The sequence below is a fragment of the Colobus angolensis genome, unplaced genomic scaffold (genome assembly GCF_000951035.1).
Source record: "Colobus angolensis palliatus isolate OR3802 unplaced genomic scaffold, Cang.pa_1.0 Scaffold156, whole genome shotgun sequence".
Lineage (NCBI taxonomy): Eukaryota > Metazoa > Chordata > Mammalia > Primates > Cercopithecidae > Colobus > Colobus angolensis.
The window spans coordinates 2,714,287-2,719,384 of NW_012114666.1; positions in this window are offsets into that span (position 1 = coordinate 2,714,287).

Sequence of the window (5,098 nt, forward strand, 5' to 3'; positions counted from 1 at the left end):
GGCCAAGGCAGGGGGTCATGAGGTCAGGAGGTTGAGACCATCCTGGCCAACATTTTGAAACCTCATCTCTACTAAAAATAGAAAAATTAGCTGGGGGTGTGGTGTTGCACACCTGTAATCCCAGCTACTCGGGAGGCTGAGGCAGGAGAATCGCTTGAACCCAGGAGGTGGAGGTTGCAGTGAGCTGAGATTATGCCACTGCACTCCAGCCTAAGGACAGAGTGAGACCCTTTCATTAAAAAAAAAAAAAAAAAAAAGACATAGGGAAAGGTATTGGCTAAGCTGAAAATTATGTGCTTAGCACATAGTAGGAGGTGCTCAGTAAACTATGTTTGTTTTCTTGAATGGAGAATCATGACATATACAGGCTTTGTTTTTAGAACATGTTGCTTTTTGCTTGTGGTTTGACAACAACAAACTGCATTTGAAACATTGCTAATTGTCTAGGTTTATGTTTGTCCCCTTTCTCTGCATTCTTCTAGTTCACAACTCTTAATGACCTGAGGCTGCCTATCTGCGGCACTTCCTAGCTGTTCCACTCCTCTCTGGTCCCCTTTTGTCCGCGAATGTGAACTAATTCCTTCTTCTTCAGTCCCTAAGACATCACTGTCAGAAACTTCTGTATGTAACAATTTTTTTTTTTTTTTAAGACAAGAGTCTCGCTTGGTCGCCCAGGCTGGAGTGCAGTGGTGCGATCTTGGCTCACTGCAACCTCCACCTCCCTGGTTCAAGCGATTCTCCCTCCTCAGCCTCCCAAGTAGCTGGGATTTGTGTGTAGCAATCTTTAAGGTGTAGAGAAAGCAGAGGGGTATTATATAGCTCCAAACAGGAAACCATTTTCTTGGCGCTTTTCTCTGTTGGGAGTTTCTCATTATGGAGGATTTCTTATTTGTCTTCTCCTTCCTTAGGTCTTGATTTGTCATTACTTTGCTGGATCTGGTCTTTTCTCGAGTTCTAGGTGTTTAGTGAGCACATAGCCTGGCCCACTAAATGTTTGTTGACTAAATCAGCCCTGTCTTTCGTAACCATAAGCACTATTAGCACCACTCTTTGAAGAACCATTTACCTCTGGGTCCTACCATCAATAGCTCCACTAACTGGCAGAAGCTCTTTTTTCCCCTCCTTCCCCTCTTTCTTCCCTCCCTTCCTCTCTCCCTCTTTCTTCCCTGTCTCCCTCCCTCCTTTCCTTCGTTCCTTCCTTCTTTCCTTCCTCCCTCCCTCCCTCTCTCCCTCCCTCCCTCCCTTTTTTTGTCCTTCCTCCTTCCCTTGCTCTCTCCCTCCCTCCTTCCTTCTTCTCTTTCTTTTTATCTATAGATTTTAAAATTTGTTTACATGTAAGTACATAAATATGTTTGTTCAAATGACATGCAAGAGAAAATTAGCTCTATTTTTTCAAATTAGTGTCCAAATATTTTAATACTGTGTATTAAATAAATTTTATTTTCCAACTGATTTTTAAATTTATTTTTAATCATATACTGTTTCTAATATTTTTACATGTGTAAATTCCACTTTCTCTTTATTTTTAATTGAAATCTATATACCATAAAATTCATGATTTTAGAGTATATGATTCAATGACTTTTACTATATTCACAAGATTGTGCAATCACCACCACTAATTCCAGCACATTTTTATAATTCCAAGAAGAAATCCTGTACCCATTAGCAGTCCTTCTCCACCCTCTACTTCCCTCAGTCCCTGGCAACCACTGATCTACTTTCTGTCTTTATGGATTTGCCTCTTCTGGACATTTCATATAAATAGGATTATATAATATGTGATATTTTGTGTCTGGTTTGAAAAGATTTTCTTTAATTCAGAAGCTTCACATGTCCTTACTCTGTGGTCTTTTGTGTGAGTTGATAACTTAAGGCCAGGATATCTGTGCTTCCCCCTCATCATTGACTGCCCCTTTTTAACCCCCAAATCTCTCCAGGTGGAAGGAGATGAGCAGTTCTAGACCAGTGCAAGAGTCATACCTGCTTACCTCTTGCAATTTCATCCTTTTTTAGATCTTGTGTTGGGGAGGTGACTTGCATCATTGCAGGGCTAGTACCCAATCATTTCACCAAGGAGATTGATTAGTTTTATTTTTCATTTATTTTCAGTAGTAATAAATAAATCTTCTGTTATTGGTAAAAGCATGTAATACAAATTCATGGAAGAGTCATTTTCCTGGTGCTGAAATAGCAGCATGAAACATGCTCATCTAGGCTAGGTTTAACTTTTAGATCACAAAGGCCTTTATTTCCTCACTTTCTCCTTTTCCAAATTAAAAAAAAATTCAAACTGGAAATAGTCCTGTTTAAAATTCAGCATAATGTAAGAGAATTCAAACCACAAAGCCACAAATTTCTTTTTCCCTTGCATTTCAAAGAGCTCTCAGGGATAGAGAATGAGCAATTTTGTTTTCTGAATGTTTCAGTGGAAGGAACAGGTCAAGGTAGTATTTGTGTGTATTTTTTTAAAAACTTTTTTTTTTTTTTTGCACTCTGTTGGAACCTCTTTGGAAACTCAGAGTATAAACCAATTTGTGTCTCCAAGTCCATTTTCTTATGGTTGCTTCACAAATTGTAGCAACCAAACCAAGTAATGATATAAGGCAGGAGTTTTCTGTGTCTGACGATAAAATGATGCATTTGCTCCAAGTTCGTCTCAATGCCACCAAGTCTGGATGAAGAACCAGAAATAATGAAGAGAAAAACCTCTATGGTGTCTAAGCAATTTGTGTACATTTCCTGGTTAAACAATTCCATTTTAGCCCTTTATAATTGTATTTCTCTTATCAATCACAAAATTGGGTGCTCTTGATTTCCCTCACCTCTGTTACAGGAAGAGAGTCTTGATCCAGACCCCAAGAAAGGGTTCTTGGATCTCGCACAAGAAAGAATTCAGAGTGAGTCCATAGATTAAAGTGAAAGCAAGTTTATTAGGAAAGTAAAGGAATAAAGAATGGCTGCTTCATAGACGAGCCCCGAGGGCTGCTGGTTGTGTGTTTTTATGGTTACTTCTTGATGATATGCGAAACAAGGGGTGGATTATTCATGCCTCCCCTTTTTAGACCATATAGGGTAACTTCCTGATGTTGCCATGGCATTTGTAAACTGTCATGGCACTGGTGGGAGTGTAGCAGTGAGGACGACCAGAGGTCACTCTCGTGACCATCTTGGTTTCAGTGGGTTTTGGCTGGCTTCTTTACTGCAACCTGATTTTATCAGCAAGGTGTTTATGACCTGTATCTTGTGCTGACCTCCTATCTCATCCTGTGATTTAGACTGCCCATCTGGGAATGCAGCCCAGTAGGTCTCAGCCCCATTTTACCCAGCTCCTATTCAAGAGGAGTCGCTCTGGTTTAAATGCCTCTGACAACTCCACTTTCTTATTTTGCCTGGCTAACATCTGAGTGGTCTGTTTCGAGTGTTGTGTTTCTGGGGGCATTACCTTGGTGTTATAGCAGGGAGTAGGGGCTTGCACCGTGAATAAGGGTTAGGGGCTGGGATGCTGTGCAGCTGGACCTCTCAGCCTTCAATATGCATCTAAATCACCTGTGGAGCTTGTTAGAATGTAGAGAGTCAGTTCTGAAGGTCTTGGTGAGACCAATGCTACTGGTCCATAGCCTATACTTTGAACATCGAGGAAAGAAATCTAGGCTTTTTAAACTCTGATTCAAAAGCAGAGATGTGAGGCCAGGGTTGGTGGCTCATGTTGGTAATCCCTGTGCTTTGGGAGCCTGAGGTAGGAGGATCACTAGAGGACAGGAGTTCAAGATCAGCCTGGGCAACATAGTGAGACCCCCATCTCTACAAAACTAAAAAGTTTTTTTAAAAAGGAAACGTTCCTATCCATCCCTTCACCAAATGAAGTCTCTTTATTCACCAGGAAAACAGATTCTTTAAGAATTAAGGAGAAGAGTGAAAAGAAAAAAAAAGTATGTGACATTTTATGGAAGCAGTGACTACCTCACAAGGCTCTCATTTCTACCTAAGTTCAACTTAAATCTAAAAAATAATAATTAAAAAGAAGCAGTGGCCGGGTGCAGTGGCTCACATCTGTAATCCTAGCACTTTGGGAGGCCAAGGCAGGGGGTCATGAGGTCAGGAGGTTGAGACCATCCTGGCCAACATTTTGAAACCTCATCTCTACTAAAAATAGAAAAATTAGCTGGGCATGGTGGTGCGTGCCTGTAATCCCAGCTACTCAGGAGGCTGAGGCAGGAGAATCCCTTCAACCAGGGAGTCAGAGGTTGCAGTGAGCCGACATTGTGCCACTGCACTCCAACCTGGTGACAGAGCAAGACTCTGTCTCAAAAAAAAAAAAAAAAAAAAAAAAGCAGTGATGCGAGGAGGAAGCCCAGTGTGGAACGCATCCCAGTGATGCTGGGGGAGGAACATCCTGCACTCAGAAATAGCCTCAGTACCTGTTCTCTGTCCTTGCAATGTGTGACCAGAGGTGAGGGCCAAAGGCTCTGCACTGGGACCATGCAGGAGGGTAAGGTGGGCATTTTTGATGTTGTACGTTGTCCAAGCCTAATATTCTGATCTTCCCAGAAAGTCCACGAGCCACCTGATGTCCTTTAATATATTGCTTTTTTGTTTAAATGAGCCAGAATAGGTTTTGCTATTTACAACTAAGAATCTGGCCCATTCTTGTATTCTAATTTGGGTCAATAGGTATTGGTTACCAGGAGAGCTAGGTGTCAAAGAATCCCAAGGCTTCATCCACCCAGAAAAAGAGTGCTAGGTTGCTCAGCAATGCCCACAGGGATACAGGTGGAGGGCACAGAGATGTTCCTATTGTGCTTTTGTCATCCTTGCATGACAGGCTAGATTAGTTTCGTACTGTTGCTGTAATAAATGACCACAAGTTTAGTGGCTTAAAGCAACATCAATTTTTTCTCTCACAGTCCTGGAGGGAATTGTACAAAATGGTTGTGTAGGAATGCATTTTTTCTGGAGGCTGTAGGAGAGACTCTGTTTCCTTGCATTTTTCAGCTTGTAGAGGTCGCCTGGATTTCCTGGCTTATAGCCTTTCCCTTCAGTTTCAAAGGCAACAATGTAGCAACTTCAAATCTCTCTCATTCTAATGTCTGTTTCT